At 40.8% G+C, this 25,647-nt stretch overlaps 1 pseudogene; it reads right to left on the reverse strand.

The window, feature by feature from the left end:
- Positions 1-8,513: 8,513 nt before the first annotated feature.
- On the reverse strand, positions 8,514-21,095 carry LOC128588709 (kinetochore-associated protein 1-like; annotated as a pseudogene).
- Between the last annotated feature and the right edge of the window lie 4,552 nt (positions 21,096-25,647).

Below are 25,647 nucleotides of genomic sequence, written 5' to 3' on the forward strand. Positions count from 1 at the left end.
AGGCAAGAGAATAGCTTAAGCCCAGGAGTTAGAGGTTGCCATGAGCTATGATGTCACAGCACTCTACCCAGGGCGACAGCTTGAGGCTCTGTCTCAAAAAAAGAAAGAAAGAAGACTAACAGCTGAGACAGAAATATAGTCAGAGACTACTATGAAAAACTATGGGCCACCAAATTCTTTCATATGCAAATGTATGAGAAACGGGTAAATTCCTTAACACATTCAATCCACCAAGACTGAATGCTGAAGAAATAGAAAACCCCAACAAACCAATAGCAAGTTGAGATCAAAGGTGTAATTAAAAAGTCTCTCACCAAAGAAAAGCTCAGAACGTGAGGGCTTCACTGCTGAATTCTCCCAAACATTATAAGGACTAAAGCCAATTCTACTCAAAACTCTCCAAAAACATTGAACAGGAGGGAATACTTCCAAACTCATTCTAGGAGGCCAGCATTATCCATGTAACAAAACCAGACAAGGACACAATGAAAAAAGACAACTAAGGTTAGTTTTGACGACTTTGTGACTACTTAAAAAAAACAAACAAACAACTATACAATATCACTGATGAACATGGCTGCAAAAATCCTCAACAAAATCTAGCAGACAGACTACCATACCATGTTCAAAAGCCCATCTACCAGGACGGTGGGATTCATCCCAGGGACCCAAGGATGTTTCAGTATAAGCAAGTCAATAAATATGATATATCACATTACCAGAACCAGTACAAAAACCATATGGTCATTTCAATACATACTAAAAAACATTCAATAAAATTCAACATCCTTCTATGATAAAAACTGTCAATAAACTCAGTATAGAAGGAACATACCTCAAAATATTAAAGGCCATATATGCAAAATCCCCAGCCAATATCATACTGAATGAGGAAAATTGAAAGCCTTTTCTCTAATATCGGGAACAAAATAAGGATACTCACTTTCACCACTTTTGTTGATGATAATACTAAAAGTCCTGGCCATAGCAATTAGGCAAGGCAAGAGAAAGAAAGAAAGGGGATCTAAACTGGAAAGGAAGAAGTCAAGTTAGGCTTGAGTGCAGATGACATATATAGAAAAACCTAATGATGGCTTGGCACCATAGCTCAGTGAGTAGGGTGCCAGCCACATACACTGAGGCTGATGGGTTCGAGCCAGGCCGGGCTTGCTAAATAATGACAACTGCAACCAAAAAATTTAGCCAGGTGTTGTGGCGGGTGCCTGTAGTCCCAGCTTTCTGGGAGGCTGAGGCAAGAGAATCACTGAAGCCCAAGAGTTTGAGGTTGTTGTGAGCTGTGACACCAGGAGTGACACCAGGACACTCCACCGAGGGCGACATAGGGAAACTCTGTCTTAAGGGAAAAAAAAAGAATGAAAGAAAAACCTAATGATGCCACCAAAAATCCATTAGAACTAATAAACAAATTCAGTGAAGTTGCAGGATACAAAATTAACCTGAAAAGCAATAGCATTTTTATGTGCCAACCACGAACAATCTAAAATAGAAAGCAATCCCATTTAGCTAAAAAGAATATAAACACCTAGGAATCAATTTAACCAAAGAGGTGAAAGATCTATACAAGGAAAACTATAAAACACTGATGAAAGAAACTGAAGAGGACTCAAAGAAATGTAAAGATACTCCATGCTCGTGGATTGGAAGAATTAATTTTTTGTTTGTTTGTTTTTTTGTAGAGAGAGAGTCTTACTTTACCACCCTCGGTAGAGTGCCATGACGTCACAGGACTCACAGCAACCTCCAGCTCTTGGGCTTTCGTGATTCTCCTACCTCAGCCTCCAGAGCAGCTGGGACTACAGGCGCCCGCCACAACGCCTGGCTATTTTTTTGTTGCAGTTCAGCTGGGGTTGGTTTTGAACCTGCCACCCTCGGTACATGGGGCTGGCGCCCTACTCACTGAGCCACAGGCGCCACCCAGAATTAATATTTTTAAAGTGATAATACTACCAAAAGCAACTATAAATTTGATGGAATTTCCATCAAAATACCAACATCATTCTTTACAGAAATAGAAAAACAATCCTAAAATTTATATGGAACCACAACAGACCCTAGATACTCAAAGCAATTCTGACCAAAAAGAACAGAGCTGGGGGCATCACACTACCTACATTTAAATACACTACAAAGATAGAGTAACCAAATCAGCATGGTACTGGCATGCAAACAGACACACAGACCAATGGAACAGAATAGAGAACCCAGGTATAAATCCACATGTTTACAGCCAACTCATTTTGAACAAAGGTGCCAAGAATAGGACCATTCTTCACTTAATGGTGCTGGGGAAAAGTAAATGACTATATGTAGAAGAATGAAACTATATACAAAAATAAAATCAAAAGGAATTCAAGATTTAAATCTAAGACCTAAAAGTATAAAACAACTAGAAGAAAACATTGGAGAAATGCTCCAGGACGTTAGTCTGGGCAAAGATTTTTTTTTTTTTTTTTTGGTTTTTGGCCAGGGCTGGGTTTGAACCCACCACCTCCGGCATATGGGACTGGCGCCCTACCCCTTGAGCCACAGGCGCCACCTTCTGGGCAAAGATTTTTTTGGTTAAGACTTCAAAATTAGAGACAGCAAAAGCAAAAATAGACAAATAGGCTTACAGCAAACTAAAATGTTTCTGTACAGTGGCTGGGTATGGTGGCTCATACTTGTACCTATCACTCTAGGAGGCTGAGATGGGAGGATCCCTGGAGCTCAAGAGTTTGAGACCAGCTTGAGCAAGAGTGAGAGCCCAGTCTCTATTAAAAATAGAAAAGTTATCTGGGTCCCATGGTACTAACCTGTAGTCCCAGCTGCTTGGGAGGCTGAGGCAGGAGGATGGCTTTAGTCCAGGAGTTTGAGACTTCAGTGAGCCACTGTGTTCTAGCCAGGGCCACAGAGAAATACTCTGTCTCAAAAACAAAAAACAAAACAACAACAACAACAACAAAAAAAAAAACCACAGCTAAGGAAACAATCAACAAATTGAAGAGACAACTCACAGATAGCAAAACCCCAAATACTCCACTTTGGGCAAAAAATGGGCAAAAGATCTGAATAAACATTTCTCAAAAGAACACATAGAAATGTTCAACATCATTATCATCAGAGAAATGCAGATCAAAACCATAATGAGATATCATCTTATGCAGTTAAATGGCCTTTATAAGAAAGACAGGGAATAACAGATGCTGGCCAGGATGTGGAGAAAGGGGAATCTGAAAGACAGAATAACAGAGGCTGGTGAGGATGTGGAGAAAGGGGAACTTTGTATGCTGTTGGTGGGAGTGCAAATCAGCACAGCCACTGTGGCGAACAGCATGAAGGCTTTTTAAAAAACTAAAAATAGGACTATTATTCCAGCAGTTCCACTACTTGGGATATACCCAAAAGAAAGGAAATCAATTTATCAATGTATCTTCACTCCCATGTTTATTGCAGCACTATTCACAGTAGTCAAAATATACGATCAACTTAAGTGCTCATTGATGGATGAAGGGGTAAAGAAAATGTGGTACATCCTAGGTATACACGGTGGAATAGTAGTCAACCCTAAAAAAGAATAAAATCCTGTTATTTGCAGCAACGTGAATGGAATGAAGGTCATCATTGTAAGTGAAATAAGCCAAACAGGGAAAGACAAATATCATATGTTCTCACTTATATGGTGGGAGATAAAAAAAGTGGATCTCATGAAGATAGAGAGTAGAGGCTCGGTGTTCACAGCACAGTGGTTATGGCTCCAGCCACATACACGGAGGCCGGCGGGTTCAAACCCAGCCTGGGCCAGCTAGAACAACAATGGCAACTGCAACAAAAAATAGCCGGACCCCTGTAGTCCCAGCTATGTGGGAGAATGAAGCAAGAGAATCGCTTAAGCCCAGGAGTTTGAGGTTGGGGGAGAATAGGAATGAAGAGAGGTTGATTTGTGGGTTCAAATCTACAATTAGATAGAAGAAAGAAGGCCTCGTGTTCAATAGATCAGTAGTGTGAACATACTTAACAATCTATTGTATGTCTTAAAACAGCTAGAAGAGAATAATTCTAATATTCCTAGCATAAATAAAAGATAAATATTTAAGGTAATAGTGTCCAATTACCCTGATTTGATTATATGAATGTATCAAATTATCACATGTACCCTGAAAACAATGTTACATCTATTATGTGTTGATAAAAAAATTAAAAATTAACATACTTAATAAAAATAAAATAAAGCATGAGTGGTTCAATAATTATTGATGAAATTGAATCACTGGCTTAAAAAAACTCAAGCCTAGATGGTTTTCAGGCAATTCCTAGCAGATTTTCAGGGAACAAATTACAAATGCACCGCAGTTTAGGATGGAATTATGTCTTGATAAACCCTGATAAGTTGAAATAATTGTTAAGTTGAAGTGCATTTAATACACTTAACCTGCCAAACATCATACTTTATCCTAGCCTACCTTCAACATACTCAGAATAATCACTTCAGCCTATAGTTTGGAAAATTCAAAATTCAAATTCACTACACTATAAAATTTGAAGTATGGTTTCTATCAAATGCAAATCTCTAAAGTCTTTATGAGCATAAAGACAAAAGAAATCATAAGTTGGGAGCCATCTGTATTCTAATTTTATACAAACTCTTTTTGAGACAGTCTCATTGTGGCTCTCCATGGAGTGCCATATCATCATAGCTCACGGCAACTTCAGACTCTTGTGCTCAAGCGATTCTCTTGCTTCAGCCACCTGAGTAGCTGGGACTGTAGGAACCTGCCACAATGCCCAGGTATTTTTAGACATGGAGTCTTGCTCTTGCTTGGGATGGTTTTGAACTCCTGACCATTCCACCTGCCTCAGCCTCCCAGAGTGGTAGGATTACAGGTGTAAGCCATGGTGCCTGGACTCGACTAGTTTTAAATCAAGTTTCCTTTATCCTCATATAGAACTGGGAGAATTGTATCTTTTGACATTTCTACGAAGATTATGTCTGTAATCCTATCACTCTGAGAGGCCAAGGCTGGTGTATTGCCTTGAGCTCAGGAGTTGTGGTGGACACCTGTAGTCCCAGCTACTTGGGAGGCTGAGGCAAGAGAATCACTTGAGCCCAGGAGTTTGAGGTTGCTGTGAGCTATGATGCCACAGCACTCTTTGGAGGGTGTCTCCAACAACAACAACAACAAATAGTGGAAACTATATGAGAATGAAAGTAACAGACCAGACTCTTATGAACATGGATAGAAATATTATAAAAAAATACGAGCAAACCAAATTTAACAGTGTATAACAAAGACAATTTATCATGACTAAGCTGGATTTATCCCAACACTATTAGGATGATTTAACATAAAAATCCATAACTTTAATTGAGTTAAAGGAGAAAATTTATACGATTATCTCAATGGATGTAGTAAAGGCGTTTGGTAAAAGTCAACATCCATTCATGACAAAAGCTCTTGGTAAAGCAGAAACAAAATGAAGCTTTCTAACATTTTAATGTTAAGATGTTATTTTTTCCAAGGCCTACAGTAGTCATCGTTCTTAATGATAAGTCATTGTGAACCTTGTTCCTTTAAGAGCAGAGTAAGACCAAGATGTCTGCTCTCACCCCTTCTGTTCAATAAGGCGAAGTAGGACTGATATAAGAAAAAAAGAAACAACATTGTGATTATTTGCCATCTATATAATTGTATATATAGAAAACCCCAGAATAATCTACAGACAAATTATTAGAATTACAAGAGTCCAGCCAGATTGTTAACTACAAAAATATAAAAACTGGAAGAAAGTATTTGTGACATATGTAACCGACAAAAATTAATATCCAGCATATGGGTGTGTATCTTTTTTTTTTTGTAGAGACAGAGTCTCACTGTACCGCCCTCGGGTAGAGTGCCGTGGCCTCACACGGCTCACAGCAACCTCTAACTCTTGGGCTTACGCGATTCTCTTGCCTCAGCCTCCCGAGCAGCTGGGACTACAGGTGCCCGCCACAACGCCCGGCTATTTTTTTTTTTGTTGTTGTTGTTGCAGTTTGGCCGGGGCTGGGTTTGGCTGGCGCCCTACTCACTGAGCCACAGGCGCCGCCCATGGGTGTGTATCTTAAATAAGAAAAAGACAAACCAGTAGAAAATGGGCAAAAGATAAGAATAGGCATTTTACCAAAAAAAGGAAACATAAATTACCAACAAACATGAAAAGATGCTCAACTTCATTGACAACCAGGTAAGTATAAATCAGTGCTACATGGCTCAGTGCCTGTAGCACAGTGGTTACAGTGTCAGCCACATACACCGAGGCTGGTGGGTTCGAACCCAGCCTGGCCCAGCTAAACAATAATGACAACTGCAACAAAAAATAGCTGGGCGTTCTGGCGGGTGCCTGTAGTCCCAGCTACTTGGGAGGCTGGGGCAAGAGAACCCAAGAGTTTGAGGTTGCTGTGAGCTGTGACATCACAGCACTCTATCGAGGGCAACATAGTGAGACTCCGTCTCATAAAAAAAAAAAAATCAATGCCACAAAAAGATAGCATTTTATGCCAACTCTATTGGCAAAAATTAAGAAACTTAGTAATGCCAAATGCTGGTGAAGATGTGGATGAGTGGAACCTCTTATATACCACCAATGTAGTGAAAATTGGCACAACTCTGAAGAAACACTTTGGCAATATTTTGCTAACTTGAATTAGATACATTGTAGGGAAATTCTTGCACATGTATAAGAATATTTATTGCAGGACTATTTACAAAAAAATGGAGGCTACCAAATGTCCATTGATAGAAGACTGGAAAAGTAGAATATTCGCACAGTGACGGTACTACAACAATATACCTCAACCTGGTCAAATATGAGGTCTGAGAAATGAAGTTGCGGAAGACTAAATCAAGTCAAACTTTTATAAAGCTCAAAAAAGTAAACTATTATGTTTAGTGATACAGATACATGTGATAACATGACATTTATTTATTTAGATAGTCTCACTCTGTCACCCTGGGTAGAGTGCCATGGTGTCATAGCTCACAGCAACCTCAAACTCTTGGGCTTAAGTGACTGTCTCACCTCAGCCTCCTGAGTAGCTGGGACTACAGACACCAGCCACAACACCCAGCTATTTTTAGAGATGGGGGTCTCGCTTTTGCTCAGGCTGGTCTTGAACTCCTAAATTCCCAAGCTTAAGCAGTCCACCCACCTCGGTCTCTCAGACCATAGCACCCAGCCTTAAAAGGACATATTTGTAAAATAGCTGGGTGTGGTGGTATATACCTATAATCCCAGCTACTCAGGAGGCTAAGGTGAGAGGATCGTTTGTGCCCAGGAATTCATAGCCACTGTACTGCAACCTGGGCAATATAGTAAGACACCATCTCTATTTAAAGAAAAATTGAAAGGAAAAAGTTCAAGCAAATGTTCAATATGAAATTCAAGCTAATATTACCTTCGGTGAGGAGGTGGGGCAAGATAAGAAAGGGGCTTATGGGGGATCCATCAATAGGTAATTCTGCAGTTCTTAAGTTGGATGATGGGTTTTGTTTGTTTGTTTGTTTTTGAGACAGAGTCTCAAGCTGTTGCCCTGGGTAGAGTGCCGTGGCGTCACTGCTCACAGCAACCTCAAACTCTTGGGCTTAAACAATTCTCTTGCCTCCGCCCACCCCAACGCCTGGCTATTTTTTGTTTGTTTGTTTTTTGTTGGTTGCAGTTGTCATTGTTGTTTGGCAGTTCCGGGCTGGATTCGGACCCGCCAACTCCAGTGTGTGTGGCTGGCACCCTTAGCCACTGAGCTATAGGTGCTGAGCCGGATGATGGTTTTTTTTTTTTTGCCCACCATCATTACTTCGGATGATAGGTTTTGAGTGTTCATTTTACATTGCATTTGTTCTTTTGATGTGTCAAATACTACACAGTATATTAAAACATTTTTAAGAGGCCTGTAGTTTCTCTCTCTCACCACTGCATGGCAGGCTAGCATGCCAGTAAAATAAGTCCTGCGTGGGAAAGGCTGGTGAAAATGCAAAAGTAGTAATATTTGAACAGCATTCTAATTTCTCCATAGGGATCTATATAACACAGGGCTTTATGTTCTCAGAGGGTTTAAAAGCACAACCACAGCAGGTCAGATGTACATTGCGGTGGCACTGCAGCCATTTGTCCAGGGTTTGTTCGTTCTTTTGCCTGGTTATATAACCATTTTTGCAAACTTAGAAGCATATCTGCTTGAATGTTCATTCTTCTTTCTCAGAATTTTCCAGTATTTCTAAATTAATAAGATGGAACATGAGGATAGTCCTTCATGGTAACTGACACATCTAACTTGCCCTTTTTTTTTTTTTTAAGAAACTAGCAATGAAAAGATTTATTAATTCAGGACATGAGTTCTGTCAATTATGCTAATATTAAGTATGATATTACTTGTGGGCTAATGTTTGAGGAATTGCCATAAAACAGAGACTGCACAATTTACAACTATAATAAATATAGAGTCCAAATTTCCTCTTGTCCTTCTTGATCGCCCTTATGATTTACCATAATTCACTAAGAAACATCTTCAGAATGTCACAGGAAGTGGTGTCTGGTGGTACAGGTTTCCCGCAATGCTTTGAATATTCAGTTATTAAGACCGAAGCTTCATCTATGCTTAAGTCATTTGCCAAATAGTTTACTAGTTTGGTGATGCTGTTGGTATTCATCATATGTAATTTCGATACTTGGAAGTATTTTGTCCTTGCCAAAATCCCAAACTCCTTCTTATTTATGATATTATTCAGAATCAGACTTCTAATTTGATGCAAAAATCCTGCTAACTGGCTGGTATTCATATGCTCTTCTAATTGCTGTAAAATGATCTGAAGATCACATGAACCCAGAAAATTATTAATTTGCTCGCATCTTTTCTCAGAGAGTGGCACGAGCCTCAGACAAGCCAGTTCAAATGCTGGAAGTTCCAACTGGACATACTGCCTGGCAACTCCGACCATGTTGAGATCATCTGAGACTGGACATTCTAGGACAGCAATGAGACTCTCACAACAATCTGACAGTTGACTGGGACTTCAAGGACAAGAGGCTGAAAGTAGTGGTACCTGTATCACATGTTGCCAAGCTTTGCTAAAGTAGGGGACCAGCCATGAAGAAGGGATACTAGACATGGCTTTTAAAACTTTCCTTAGATAAGAAATCATTTTGAACCCAAGAAGCTTTTGTAAGAGTCCATTCCAAAGCTGCAGGCCATAGATTTTCTATTCTAAACAAAGCTCAGTCACTTATCTTGCTGTCATGGCCTCGTGACTGTGGTTCTTCCATAGACCCTTAATCATTCCTTCTTTAGGACTGCTGTAGAATAGTTCATAAGTGATGGGGATATTCAAAGCCTCAAATAATGCCAGAAAGGTTAGACATTTCAAATAAGATTTCACTTCTTCGATTATTTTTTTATTTTTATTTTTTGCAGTTTGTGGCCGGGGCTGGGTTTGAACCCACCACCTCCTGCATATGGGGCCAGCACCCTACCCCTTTGAGCCACAGGTGCTGCCCCTTCGATTTTTTTTTTTTTTTTGTAGAGACAGAGTCCCACTTTATGGCCCTCGGGTAGAGTGCCGTGTCATCACACGGCTCACAGCAACCTCCAACTCCTGGGCTTAGGCGATTCTCCTGCCTCAGCCTCCCGAGTAGCTGGGACTACAGGCGCCCACCACAACGCCCGGCTATTTTTCTGTAGCAGTTTGGCTGAGGCTGGGTTTGAACCCGCCACCTTCGGTATATGGGGCTGGTGCCCTGCTCCCTGAGCCACAAGCGCTGCCCCTTTGATTTGTTTTTTAAAGAGAGATTCTATAGTTTTCTTGTCAGCCAAATACAGGTGACACAGAAGAGCATGTGTTCTGTGAGCGAATGTTAACTGATGCATACCTAATGTGGTTGTTGCTGATGTTGCAAATACAAACAGCATTCTTGAACTATAATCAATCGGACAAGACAGAAGGAGTTACTGGACTCTTTGTAGCGCTTCATCTTCTTGAAGTTCAAACAATTCTGATGGATTTTCACCAGGTTTTGTTGAAGGGCATAGCCATTTTTCCAACAACACGTCCCAGACTTTTTCCAAATTAATTTCATTGACTTCGGATATTTCTTTACCTGCTGCATGAATATCGGGATAATCTTTGCCAGATGCATTCTGAATTCTTTGGCTGATGCTAGGATGTTCATACAGACGGACAATAAGATGTGCCGGCTTTCCTATCACTCTTAAATATTCTTCCGTGTTCAGCTTGTGGGCTATGAGCACAGCTTCCGTCCCGGATCGCCGGTACTGGGTATGGAGTTTCTTCAACAAAGCCTCAGCTTTTTGATGCTTTTCATCCTAGGCTAGGCGTGGTGGCTACACCTGTAATCCCAGCACTGTGGGAGGCTGTGGTAGGAGGAACACTTGACACCAGCCTTGGCAACACAGAATGATCCTAACTTGCCCTTTTATGTCTATTGATTTGGGGCTCTTGTTTCTCTACCGTTCAATGAATGCCTGGATGACACTGTTGTAATATACAAAAGAACATTTAAAATTTGGCAACCATCAATGTTGAAATAGCAACACAATAGTCATCAAATCCGCTCATAGAATGTCTGGGCCAAATAGCTGTTTCCCATGATGTGGCTGATGTGATACTGACAAATGTTGGCAGGTATTTTTATTTTAGCAGCCAATGTTATGCCACCAGGTGGCAACAACATAAACAGTACCCCAGTCACCCACTTGAAGTCTCACTCTCTAGACCTGACCTGTCCGCTGCACATGTGGTGGCAATTGAGCACTTGGAATAAGATGTGCTGTTAAGTGCAAAATACATGTGGATTTTGAAGACTTTTTTTTTTAGATAAAAATCTAATTTCTTTTAATTTTTAATATTTATTACATGTTAAAATGATAGTATTTTATATATGTTGCATTAAATAAAATATTTATTAAAATTCTTTTTGCACCCTGGGCAACACAACAAGGCCCCTTGTCTAAAAAAAAAATAGCTGGGCATTATGGTGCATATGCTTATAGTTCCATCTACTCTGAGACACCCCAAGAGTTTGAGGCTACAAAGAGCTGTGATGAACACTGCATTCCCAGTCTTGGCAACAGAGCAAGAGCCTGTGTCAAAAAAACAAAAACAAGCCGGTAATCCTAGCACTCTGGGAGACTGAGACTGGCAGATTGCTTGAGCTCAGGAGTTCGAGAGCAGCCTGTACAAGATCCGCTCTCTACTAAAAACAGAAAGATTAGCCTGGCATTGTAGCTGCCGCCTATAGTCCCAGCTGGTGGGGAGGCTGAGGCAGGAGGATCTCTTGAGGTCAAGAGATTGAGGTTGCTGTGAGCTATAAGGTCACGATGGCTCTCAATCCAGGGCGACAGAGAATTTGTCCCCCTCCAAAGCAAACAAAAACAAAACATTTCACCTTTTTCCTTATACCTTTTTAAAGAACGGCCTGGTGTGGTGGCTCATCGCCTGTAATCCTAGCACTCTGGGAGGCCAAGGTTGGTGGATCACTTGAGCTCAGGAGTTGGAGACCAGCCTGAGCAAGAGCAAGACCCCTGTCTCTCAAACTAGGCAGGTGTTGTGGCAGGCGACTATAGTCCCAGCTACTTGGGAGGCTGAGGCAAGAGGATGGCTTGAGCCCAGGAGTTTGAGGTTGCTGTGAACTACAGTGATGCCACGGCATTTGGGCAAGGGCGAAAGTGAGACCGTCTCAAATAAATAAATAAATAAATAAATAAAACAAATAAGTGGCTGCTAGATAACAACCTTACACACGTGGCTTGCACTATATTTCTAGTAGCGGACAGCACTGCTTTAGACGTTGTTACCAATACAGTATCTGTGTATTACATTATAGTCATTACAAAGGTGTGTTTGTGATCCCTACAGAAGTAGCTGGCTTCAGGGGTGTGGCCAGTGCAGTCGCGCAGGGCCCCAGGTTCTGAAGGGCTGGGATGTGGTTGATGTTCTGCTGTCATTGCCTAGAAATCTCCAGGTTTATCTTTGAATTCTTTTCCTAAGTGACGTCCTGAGGACAATGGAGACGTCCCAGGTCCTTGCATTCTTGGCTCCCGCGGAGGTCCCACCTCCTTCGCCTCCCGGCGCTCTGGCCCAGGCCTGCCTCTCCTTGCCCAGCCCTTGCCCGGCGACCGCTGCCATTTCCCGCCCCTGGCCGCGTCCTGGGCGGGGCCCTGGGGAGGCTGGCGGAGCCTTGCGCCCCTGGCGTCGTGGACCCGCCTGGTGGCGGAGCCTTGCGCTCCTCCCCTCCTCTGGCCGCGGTTGCCCGGGCAGGAGCGAGTCGCTACCGGATCCGCGCAGAGGTCGTACTACTGTTGGGGGTCGCCTTCTGCCACGGGTTTGGGCAGCGAGTTGGGCACGGAGGAGGCGAGACCCTTGGTTTGACTACTTCAGACCCCTCCTGCGGGAGCTGGAGCGCACGCACCTGGCATAGACCGGTCACCCCCGGTCCCAGCCCCCGCGCCTCCGAGGGTCTGTGCCTGCCCGAGCCGGTCCACGTGCCCGCCAGAGCACGCCCGGGTCTTGACTCCCGCCTGGGGGGAGGAGAGGGGCCAGGCAGGGGAGCATCCTGTCTTCCTCCTAACAACCTTCCTCAACCTTTCTTTTTTGTTTGTTTGTTTTGTTTTGTTTTTTTGTGACAAGAGTCTCACTATGTTGCCCTGGGTAGAGTGCTGTGGCGTCACAGCTCACAGCAACCTCCAACTCCTGGGCTCAAGCGATTCTCTTTCCTCAGCCTCCGGAGTAGCTGGGACTACGGGCGCCCGCCACAACGCCCCGCTATTTTTAGAGACAGGGTCTTGTTCTTGCTGTCTGGTCTGGAACTCCTGAGCTAAAGTGATCCACCCACCCCAGCTTTCCGGAGTACTAGGATTACAGGCCCAAACCAATTTCTATTCCCACCTGCAATGTATGAGAATTGCTGTTGCACATTCCTACTAACAATTGGTATGATCGATTTTTAGAAGTTTAGCCAGTCTGGTGAGTGCATATTGGTATTCAGAGTCATTTTAATGTATACTTCCCTGATGACCAGTAATACTGAACTCTTTTTTAATATGCTTATTGAATAATTGAATATACTCTTTTGTAAAGTACTTATATAAGTCTTTTGTTCATTTCCTCCCCTTCGTGGTCATTTTATCAATGACTTGTAGGAGTTCTTTGTATATTTTAGATCTGAGTCCTTTGTTGGGTAAATGTATTTTTAAAGATTTTCTCTTATTTGGTGGCCTTTCTCTTGACTTTTTTTTTGTGTGCAGTTTCTGGCTGGGGCTGGGTTTGAACCCACCACCTCCAGTATGTGGAGCCAGTGCCCCCACTTCTTGAGCCACAGGCGCTGCCCATCTCTTGACTTTTTTTTTTCTTGACTTTAATGGTTTTTTTTGTGTGTGTGAAATACAAAAATTTTAAAGTTAAATGGGGTGGGTTCAGTATGTTAAAAAATTGCTTTCTGCCCTGTTTAAAAAATCTTTGCCTACTTTAGGTTGTGAAGGTACCAGGTCTGACAATTAAGCTCATGAATTCATCCTAGAAGAAGTGCTACATATCTCATTGCTGAATATCACTACCATCAGCTTTAAAGTACTCCCCCTTGGGAAGCTATGCACTGATGCCATTGCCTAGTTCACCCTTCATAGCAATTTTGGAACTCTTTTTCTGGAATAACCATTAGGGCTGTCATCATAGGCTGTCTGACAATTAAGTTCATGAACTTACACAGTGTGCTTACATTAGCAGCACTGTACAAACAACTAAGGAAGGTTTCATAACCTTGGCATATCAATGCCTCATAGCTGTGTTTGTGTCGACTGACATGGGAGGATTCAGTCAGCAATGTCTTGCTGAGTGGCATTCATTATTGTGTGTTTTTTTGTGCTGTATGATGATGAATTTTATATTTTTTCTTATGCCTGTTTCGCAGAGTTGGGTTTCTCAAAAGAATTGATTTCCTTTCTTGAACTTTTCAAATTTATTAGCATACATTTTTTTTTTTTTTTGTGGTTTTTGGCCAGGGCTGGGTTTGAACCCACCACCTCCGGCATATGGGACCAGCACCCTACTCCTTGAGCCACAGGTGCCGCCCAGCATACATTTTTTATATTATCTTTTTAATATTGTAGGATCTGTTGTGATAACTTGCTTTTTATTCCAGATATTTGTATTTTCTTTTTTCTTTATCAGTCTTGTTAGCATTTATCAATCTTTTAATCCTCTCAAAGAATAAACATTTAAATTTATTTTCCATATTGCAAGACTATTTTATTTTGTATTAACATATTTCTGTTCCTTATTACTTGCTTTTTCTTCATGTGATTCTAATTTGATGTTCTTTTTCTAGATTCTCAAACTTCTATTTTTAGTCTTTTTCCCCACTTCTAATATATACAGTTGAGGCCATACATTTTCCTCTGACCACTGTCCGGATGGCATCCTACAATTAAAAAAATAAAATTCTATGTCTTTATTATAAAAGTCAAGTTAAGAAATTGCATCAGCTTCTCTAAAACACTTGCTTTACTGCAAATATACCATGATGATGCAGACCTTTCAAAAATGTCAAGCCACAGTTTTCTTTGCTTTCAGTTTAAAATATGTTATTGTTCTATCTCATCTTGTTTTTCATAAGTGGCTCTTCTCTTAACCTGTCTTTTAATTTTGCTAAATTTGAAGACTTAGGGAATCAAAAAAGTATTTAGAAAAGTATAAATAAAATCATGAGCTGAGCAACTTTGAAACAACATATTTACATTTGAAACTTTTAGTTGTAATGACCCTACAAGTTTTGGTATGTTGTGTTTAAATTATTGTTCTGTTAAAAATATTTTCTAATTCTCATTGTGATTTATTTTGGTTATAGGAATTGTTTAGAGTATTATCTAACTTCAAAGCAGTTGCAGGTTATATGATAGATATCTGGCTTAATTCTATAGTTGAAGAACACAATCTGTAGGATTCATTGTTTTGAAATTTTAAATTTAGGAAATTTAAAGGTTAAGGTTGATTTTGTGTCTGCATGTGGCTTATTTAGGGGAGATGTTCAATGTGTACTTTAAAAGAATGTGTTTTCTATGGTTGTTGGGTATAGAGTGATTTTTGTTTGTTTTTAAAACAGAATCTTGCTCTATTGCCCTGGGTAGAGTATAGTGGTAGTATCAGAGCTCAACTGCAACCTCAAACTTCTAGGTTTGAGTGATGCTCCTGTCTTAGACTTTCAAGTAGCTGAGACTATAGGCACGTATCACTTTGCCTGACTAGTTTTTCTATATTTGTAGAGATAGGGTCTTGCTCTTGCTCAGGCTGATTCTTGAATTCTTGATCTCAAGGAATCCTCCCACCTTGGCCTCCTAGAGTCCTAGGATTATGGTGTGAGCAGCTGTGCCTGGTCTGGGTATAATGTTTTCATTTTGTCAATCAGGGCAATTATGTCGAGCCCTTTGCTGAACTATTTTATATTGTCATTGATTTTAGGGGGGCTTATACTGCCAGTTACTGACAAAGGAAAGTTAAAACTTTCAACCAAGTTAAAACTTTCAACCATGATTGTGCATTTGTCTATTTTTAAAATTACTTTTGTCTATTTTTACATGATAAATATTAAGGTTATATTATTACACATACAAAATTTTGATTATAAAATTAACCACTTATTATTAGAAGTGTTCCTCTTTGTCCCTATTAATATTTATTCCTTTAAAGTTTACTTTGTTTTATATTAGTAAAGCTACATTAGTTTCCTTCAGGTGTCTTTTACATTATTTTAGTTTCAAATTTTTTGAGTCTTTAAATTTAAAATGTATTTCTTTTTTTTTTTTTTTTTTTTTTGAGACAGAGTCTCAAGCTGTCCACCCTGGGTAGAGTCCCATGGCATCATAGCTCACAGCAACCTCAAAGTCCTGGGCTTAAGCAATTCTCTTAATTGCCTCAGTCTCCCAAGGAGCTGGGACTACAGACGCCCACCGTAACTCCTGGCTATTTTTTTTTTTTTGGTGTAGTTGTCATTGTTGCTTAGCAGGCCCAGGCTGGATTTGAACCCACCAGCTCTGGTGCATGTGGCTGGCACCATAGCCACTTGAGCTACAGGTGCTGAGCCTAAAATGTATTTTTTTTTTTTTTTGAGACAGAGTCTCAAGCTGTCACCCTGGGTGGAGTGCTGTGATGTCATAGTTCACAGCAACCTCAAACTCTTGGGCTCCAGGGATCCTCTTGCCTCAGCCTCCCAACTAGCTGGGAGTATAGGTGCCCACCACAATGCCCAGCTTTTTTGGTTATAGCTGTCATTGTTGTTTTGGCAGGCCCCAGCTGGATTCGAACCCGCCAGCTCCAGTGTATGTGGCTGGCGCCCTAGTTGCTTGAGCTACAGGCGCTGAGCCTAAAATGTATTTCTTATAGGCAGAATATACTTGCTTAAAAAATCTACTGTGGCAATTTTAGCCTTTTAATTAAAGTATATAGTCCATTTATATTTAATGTAATTACTGATACAATTTGGCTTTAAGCTACCATATTATTTTTCTCATTTGTGTTTTGTTCCTTTTCTTCCCCCTTCTTTTTATATAAATTAACTGTCCACTCTTCATTAGCGTGTTTGTCATAAATTCTATCCATAATTATTTTCCTTCTGCCTGAAGAACTCTTTTTTCATATTTGTTTTACTACAGTTTATTCTTTGCAAATGTTCGTTTTTCCTGGGTCTGAAGTTTCTCCAAGTTTTTGTTTGAAATATTTTTGTAGTTCCTTCATTTTTGAAGGCCATATCTATGGATATAGAATTCTAGGTTGACCCTGATTTCTGCTTGGTTTCTTAACCTTTTCTCACATAGATAAGGCTTAGAAATTGACAAAGGTAAATTGCACACAAATTTAGGCTTTCTTTTCTGTGGGGTCTGCTTCTTTGGGATCTTAGCCCTGAACCTGTCCAATGCCTTGGTAGCCCTATATGCAAACATCTTTCTTCCCAGTCATCAAGTTATGCTCAACCACTCTTTGCTAGCTTAAAGAATCAGAAACTACCCCTACAGAAAAAAATGTCAGTTAGTATGAATTATTTAGTGAGGTCTACATCTTGGCCTCTGAAATCTGGTCTGCTTTGGTTGCTCTGTGAACTTTTCAGTTTTTTTTTTAATCTAGTTTTTATTATTGCTATCTACAGTAGGGTTAATTTGACATACTCTGGTCTGTCATGTGTGTAGTAAGACGTACTACAAAGCAAAAACTCTATAGTAATGATCCAGTAATAGACACACCAATGAACAGATAGAAGAGCTCAGAATAAAACCATATGTGAAGACAAGGTTTTCGGATGATAAAGGGGGCATCAAAAATCAATGGGGAGGGCGGCGCCTGTGGCTCAGTGAGTAGGGCGCGGGCTCCATATGCTGAGGGTGGCCGGTTCAAACCCAGCCCCGGCCAAACTGCAACAAAAAAGTAGCCGGGCGTTGTGGGGGCGCCTGTAGTCCCGCTACTTGGGAGGCTGAGGCAAGAGAATCACGTAAGCCCAAGAGTTAGAGGTTGCTGTGAGCCGTGTGACGCCACGGCACTCTACCGAGGGCGGTACAGTGAGACTCTGTCTCTACAAAAAAAAAAATCAATGGGGAATGATAGATTATTTACAGATAATTTTAGGAAAAATAGCTTATGGTATGCAAAAAATAAAAAGGGTTCCTTGTTTTATGTTATACTTGAAATGTGAAAAGGAATTGATAAGAAAATATAGATTATGGGGCTGCGCCTGTGGCTCAGTCGGTAAGGTGCCGGCCCCATATACCGAGGGTGGTGGGTTCAAACCCGGCCCCGGCCGAACTGCAACCAAAAAATAGCCGGGCGTTGTGGCGGGCGCCTGTAGTCCCAGCTACTCGGGAGGCTGAGGCAAGAGAATCGCTTAAGCCCAGGAGTTGGAGGTTGCTGTGAGCTGTATGATGCCACCGCACTCTACGAAGGGCCATAAAGTGAAACTCTGTCTCTACAAAAAAAAAAAAAAAGAAAATATAGGTTATGATTGTAATCCAAAAACAGGGAAATTGTAGGAGACACCTGATAAGAAACACCTTGGTACTAAGGGAATGGGGAAGGGATTGGTCTCTCCACAAGAGCATGTGGCACGCAAGAGCACGAATACACACATCTTTGCTTGGCAGTGTCCACACCTGTGGTGTAAATAGCCACGGATCTCTCCTACAGAGAAGAGACGTTAGTTGGGACTCTGACTCCTCCTCCTTCTAAGCCTGACTGCTGCACTTTTGAGGCCCTCCGGCACCTCTGACCTGACGGAGACAACTGGCTTCTCCGGATGGGAACCCTTATCTGACTGAGACAATGGGCTCCCTGGCACGTATTGGGAGCCATATCCCAAGCGAGCTTGCACAGTAGTCCACGTCCTGGCAGTGTCATAGGCTGGGGCAGGAAACCTAGCGTCCCGGCTCCGACAGGAAATATCTTGAATAAAAACTCAAGAAAAAATAATAGGCTCAAAATTTGATAGATTTTATTACATCACAGTTAAGCATTTCTGTTCACGCCAGGCATATAGGCTGTTCTGTATAGGATCACACCTATAAACCCAGCACTTTCAAAGGTTGAAGAGGGAGGATTGCTTGAGGCCAGCAGTTTGAGACCAGCTTGGACAAAGTAAGACCTTGTCTCTATAAAAAAATTAAAAATTTTATATAGAGTGATGTGGGGTGGTGACGAGTGGTGTGGTGATGTGCACTTGTAGACTTAAAGTTAGTTAGGAGGCTAAAGTCAGAGGAGCACTTAAGCCTGGGAGTTTGAAGTTACAATGAGCCATGATTGCATCACTGCACTCCAGCCTGGGTGACAGAGTGAGACCCTGTTTCTATTAATAAAATAAAACAAGACAGAGCAAAAAGAAAGCCATTGTACCAGCTGGTGAGGACAACAAACTATGAACTGAGAAGTGTGATTAACTGAGTTCCAATTTTAAAAAAGAAAATAAAACAATAAATAACTTTAAAAATAAAACAGAGCTATCAAATTTATAAAAAATATTTGAAAATAAATACATAATATATGCAAAGATTCATAATGTTTAGGAATCAATTATAAATCTATATAACTGATCTATCAGTTACATTATCAAATTAGCAAACATTTACAAAAAATTAATGTTCAGTATTATGGGACATTTAGTGAAATAGGATTCCTTATATGTGGCTGGAAGGTATGTAAATTGGTAAAATTATTTGGGAATGTAATTGGTAATGCTTATTAAAATCTTAAAAAGATTTATACCTTTTGTCTTGATAATCCCATTTCTTGGAATCTAGCTAATGATATAATCTCTACAACTCAACAATTTCTTTTTTTTTTTTTTTTTTTATTGTTGGGGATTCATTGAGGGTACAATAAGCCAGTTACACTGATTGCAATTGTTAGGTAAAGTCCCTCTTGCAATCATGTCTTGCCCCCATAAAGTGTGACACACACCAAGGCCCCACCCCCCTCCCTCCATCCCTCTTTCTGCATCCCCCCCCATAAACTTAATTGTCATTAATTGTCCTCATATCAAGATTGAGTACATAGGATTCATGCTTCTCCATTTTTGTGATGCTTTACTAAGAATAATGTCTTCCACTTCCATCCAGGTTAATACGAAGGATGTAAAGTCTCCATTTTTTTTAATGGCTGAATAGTATTCCATGGTATACATATACCACAGCTTGTTAATCCATTCCTGAGTTGGTGGGCATTTAGGCTGTTTCCACATTTTGGCAATGGTAAATTGAGCTGCCATAAACAGTCTAGTACAAGTGTCCTTATGATAAAAGGATTTTTTTCCTTCTGGGTAGATGCCCAGTAATGGGATTGCAGGATCGAATGGGAGGTCTAGGTTGAGTGCTTTGAGGTTTCTCCATACTTCCTTCCAGAAAGGTTGTACTAGTTTGCAGTCCCACCAGCAGTGTAAAAGTGTTCCCTTCTCTCCACATCCACGCCAGCATCTGCAGTTTTGAGATTTTGTGATGTGGGCCATTCTCACTGGGGTTAGATGATATCTCAGGGTTGTTTTGATTTGCATTTCTCTAATATATAGAGATGATGAACATTTTTTCATATGTTTGTTAGCCATTCGTCTGTCATCTTTAGAGAAAGTTCTATTCATGTCTCTTGCCCATTGATATAAGGGATTGTTGGGACAACTCAACAATTTCAATAAATTTAAATAAAAATTTTAAAATAAAATCTCTACAACTTTCAATTTTTATAAAAACCATCATGGTTTTTATAAAAATTACATAATATGATGGGAAAAGACTTATGACACAATATGGAGTTTAAAAAAATAAGGCAGGGGCAGCGCCTGTGGCTCAAAGGGGAAGGCACCGGTCCCATATGCCGGAGGTGGCAGGTTCAAACCCAGCCCGGGCCAAAAACCACACACACACACACAAATAAATAAATAATAAAATCTAAAAACAAAAAGTTAAAAAAAAAATAAGGCAATAAGGGCAAATATAAGTAATGAATATATGTGGCTACAAATAAATAAAAATTAAACAAAGCCCACATTTAGGAGTGTAAAATTTATTTCCTACCTACAGTAAACTCATACTGTAGATAGGACAGACAACAATAGGCAAAAAAAAAAAAAAAAGAAAGAAAAGAAAAGAAAAACGAAAAGTAGGCCTCTACTTTCATGAGAAGGGAGATTTTAGAGTAAGAAGTTGGAAATTGGTATTGTTGAATGATAACTGAGACCATCCTGGTCAAGATGACACAACTCTTCCAGGATGTTCTTGCCTGGGAAGCTAAGATGGTAAACCAATAAACATATTTATAATTTGGTTCAATAAATTAACATATCTGGGCAAGTAGTTTCCTCATCTGTCCAAAGAGCTCTTCTATTGGGATAATAGACTGCTTATGTAGACAAATAGTTCACTCGTATGCCTTTGTTTCTCTGTCACTACTAATTCTAAACTTTCCTAAATATTATAAACTATGCCCAATCCCCATCAGTTTCTTGTTTCATAAAATTACCTTAAACCACTTGCGCTCATACTCCAAAATTCTGTAAATATCTCTTTTTTTGAAATCTGCCTTTGGCATACTACCAATTCTCTGTCAAGCTGGTGTTCTCCATTTCTGTAGTAAGTCTAACATGAATTATGCCCTACCCACTTACTTTAACATAAATACTAAAATAAGTACTTAGATTTATGTTGCTTGATCAAGAAGTTTTTCTGGTATTCTTTTCAAGAGTTGGCAGTAGATGAGAGTTTTCATAAAATCTGTGAACTTGAATGAGAAAAAAATTATATAGTTTCATAGACCTTTAAGTTAAATTTATCCTTTCCTTTAATTATGAATGTAAACAACAAATCTCAGTGATTTCATTTTCAGTCTGCATTACAGTTATTGTATATATCTCAGAATTATCATTTACGCTTACCAGAAATTTGTGATTATTGTAGAGTCAGAATTTTGAAGCCACTGAGATTTTACCCTTGCCACAGTTTCATGTATAATAACAGAAGACACGAAACTCCTGCATCAGAGATGAAAGACTATTGCAGCAAACACAGTAGCCAGACTTCCAGTGTATTTGTGTCATTTCTCTGAGCTCTAATTTCCATAGGCAACCAACATGGAAAACCAGGTAATACAAGCACCAGAAGCAGATAGATTGTGTCACAAGAGAGGAATTTAGGGCCAAGGGCCCAGCACTTTTTGAGCAAGCAACAATGTAACAAGTAGCAAACAAGCCTGTCTGATTGCTTAAGTGACCAGCAATAGAAACTGGTCAGTATCAGGCAATGGTTAAGCTCTTGGGCTGTGGTGCACTCAGCAAGAATGCTCAGGGAAACTCAGGACCCCGGGGGAACTGCCTCTCAATGAGGTACTAGTCTTGTTATTGAAAGCATTTATAAAGGAGTGCATACATGACTGTATCATTTTGCTTTTGTTTTTTAATATACCTGATTTCCTATGTATTTTATTACATGTATATAAATACATCATTCTGAGAGGGGTTGGTTGTCATTAATGAGACTGCCAAAGGGGTCCATGGCACAAGTAAGGTCAAGAAACTGGGTCAAAAATATTTTGACCAATAAATGTTAATATAAAAATTTTTATACAATTCCTTTACTAAGGAAAACCTTTTCAGAGCTTTCCTTGTCTGGAAGGCTAAGTGGGTAGGGCCCTGACACCAGCTCCAGCAGGCCAGAGTTTGGGTCTCAGTTGTAGGCACCTGAGCTATTTATTTAACCTCTTTGTGTCTAATTTTCCTCAGCTGCCACATGAGGCGCATTCTCACACCTTGCTGGCAGGATTGTAAATTGAATACATTTTCTGGAGAGTAATTTGGCTATATACATTAAAAAATATTCAAATCATTCAAGCCAGTAATTCCATCAGTAGAAATTTATTATTGGGACATACAAAAATGTAGGTAAGAAGTATTATTTATAATAGTGGTATTTTGGTAAGCATCTTGAATGTCCATCAATCAGGACATGGCTACAGAGATTATAACACACCTATTCACATAAATGTGGCCAATATGATTTGTTATAGCAGAATGTTTGGTAACACTGGAAAATGCCCTTGACTTTATGTCAAGGAGGAAGAAAAGATACAGAAGTCTTTATGTGGTATGGGCTCCAGTTTTGCTTAATGAACTATATATGTTTACCTACTTAGAAAAAAAGATTAGTTGGAAACTTCCTGAAAATCATATTGCTAGTGGTATATGTCTATATACGCCTGAAATTTTAAAATTTATATTTGAAAAATTTTCCCAGTAGTCCTCAAAAAGCATGTTTTCTTTCTAATAGGAAAAGCAAATTATTTTAAAGAAAAAGCTGAAAAGCAAAGTTATTTGCAGGAAAGGGTTTTGAAAATCATTGTGCTATACCAACGTGAGATGTTAGTCCCAGCTACTTGGGAGGCTGAGGAAGGAGAATTGCTTAAGCCCAAGAGTTTGAGGTTGCTGTGAGCTGTGATGTCACTGTACTCTACTGAGGGCGACATAGTGACACTGTCTCAAAAAAAGTGTATATATATATATATAAAATAAACTGCAGGAGGATGAATTAGCAGGCGAGCGTGAGCCTGGTCCCCTCCCTGCGCGGACCACCCCCTCTTTGAGCTCCCCATAGCAATTATGCGCAGGTCTCTAACCCCTGTGTGTTATTCTTCTGGCCCAATCCACTGCCCAGCCCACCTCTCTCCAGTACTAACGAGTCTGTCTGGTCTTGTCTGCTGCTTGAGTCATGCCTTAGAAATGGAAAAAGCCTTAAGGCCAGGGCCTGTCTGGGTGCAAGAGCTGGGCCCAGCTTGGAGCGTGACATCAGCCTACATGATGAGGGCTTTGCTGAGGCTTCCCGGCTGCAGGGCAGGCCAGGGTGTGGCTATGTTTTTGAGCTTCTTGGAAGCCCCCGTGGAATGCTAAAGTGATGCTGCCAGACACAGGGGAGGAAGAAAAGGCAGCTTCTCGTGTGGTATGATCCGAGGGCATCCTGTGTTCACCCAAGCCCAGGAGGACTCAGTGCTGACTTTCACTTCCCCTCCTGGTATCACCACCATCAGACAAACTCCTTTGTCAGGGAAGACAACTGGAAGGAGGGGACACAGAAGTCTCCTGCTAGAATGCCCATGCTCATAGTGGTCAGCAACATATCCTGATCTTAGGACTGAGGCTCTGGAATCAGCCAAACTTGGGTTTGGATCTCAACTTCACTACTGCTCGGGTATGTCACTTGATATCTCTGAGTGTAGGCCTCCTCATCTGTAAACGATGATAAAAAGCACTTGCATACACCTAACATATACAACTCTAGGTGCCCTTCTATCAACTCAATCTACACAGCAACCTTAATTGGCAGTCACTGTCATCATCATGCCCATAAGACAGATGAGAAATGTTAATTGATCAGCTCTAGGATGAAGCCATACCCAGTGTGGTTCCCAAGTCTATGTTTGGGAGCCTTATTGTTCCAAGATGGGATAACAATGGCCACTATGATTCCTTAGGAGCTTACTCAGTGCTCAGCACTGTGTTAAATACTATATAGAAATTTTCTCATTTGTTTATCCCAATGCCCAGATGAGGCAAGGACTATTGTTACATGGTAACATCGACCTGGCAGGACAGCCAACTGTAAGCAAGGCCCTGCATTAAGGGCTGGGCCTTCAGTAAATTGCTACAGCTCAAAGAGCTTAAGATGTGTCCATAAATAACTGTGATTCATGGTAGACTCACAGCTTGATGGAGCTGAAAGAGAGCTTTAGAAGTCATCAGGTTTAAAGTCATTTTTACTGATGATAAGAACTGACTTGCTTTGCTTATTCCCACAGAATTTGGGGGTAAGATTCAGTGAGATAATGATAAAAATAGCTAACACAGAGTTTGGGTGTTGTGTGTGTATTTATCTTATTAAACTCTCCAATCAGATGGAGAAGCACTACTATCATCTCCATTTCAGATAGGGAAACTGAGATGTTAGGCAGTAAAGGCTCGGTGCCTGTAGCAAAGTGGTTACGGCGTCAGCCACATACACTGAGGCTGGCAGGTTCGAACCCAGCCTGGGCCAGCTAAACAACAATGACAACTGCAACAAAACACAGCCAGGCGTTGTGGCAGGTTCCTGTAGTCCCAGATACTAGGGAGGCTGAGGCAAGAGAATCGCTTGAGCCCAAGAGTTTGAGGTTGCTGTGAGCTGTGATGCCACAGCACTCTACCAAGCGTGACATCAAGGGTGATGCCATCTCAAAAAAAAAAAAAAAAAAGGTTAAGTAATTTGCCCAGTGCCACTCAGCTAGCAAGAGGTGGACCTAGGGTGCTGGCAAAGTGCTTTCCAGAGCTTGTGAGCCACCATGCTGTGTGCCATCCCGGTTAGAGAAGGTAGTTAAAAGGCCTTGGAAAAAAGGAGATGGATTAGGTGGATAGGAAAGTGCTTTGCAGATGACAAAGTGGAGTACGGACATGAGTTATTATCAGAAAAAGGGAAGGGTCCCAAGACAGATATAAAGTGGTATAGACCTCAGGGCAAAATCAAGGAAGATCTCCGGAATGAGATGGCCTTTGCTTTGGGTTTGGACCTGTGTTTCTGGAGAAGGAATGAGGAATGTCCAGACTGTGTGTGGGTTGGTAATGAGGAAGTTTCTACAAGATGGCTCAGTAAATTAGCTATTTGGCACCTTGGCCTAGATGAAGTGATTAGGAATACAGAAAACTTGGCTATCTAAAGTAGGGCTTCCAACCGCACAGAGCATCTGGGCAGGCACATCTGAGAGGGGGATAAAGGAAGGCACAAAAGTTAGCAGAGGCAGGGGCGGTCAAGCAGCCTGAGTGTGTTTGACCACACTCTAGTTATGAAGTCATGGGCAAGCTATTCAGTATCTCTCTGCCTCAGTTTCCTCATCTGAAGAATGGGAATGATAATGATGGTATATACTTCAGAGGCTTGTGTCAATTTAACATGCTAATCTGTGTTAAGTGTTTACTATGATGCCTGGTATAGATAAGCCCTCAGTAAGAGCTATTGTTACTTCTGTCACAATTCCAGGTTAACCTGATTGGTACCACTATCCAGGGAAGAACAGGGTTAGAACAAAGCAGACACACACACCTACTTCAACCTACTTTCCTGGCAGA

The sequence above is a fragment of the Nycticebus coucang genome, chromosome 6 (genome assembly GCF_027406575.1).
Source record: "Nycticebus coucang isolate mNycCou1 chromosome 6, mNycCou1.pri, whole genome shotgun sequence".
NCBI classification, from domain to species: domain Eukaryota; kingdom Metazoa; phylum Chordata; class Mammalia; order Primates; family Lorisidae; genus Nycticebus; species Nycticebus coucang.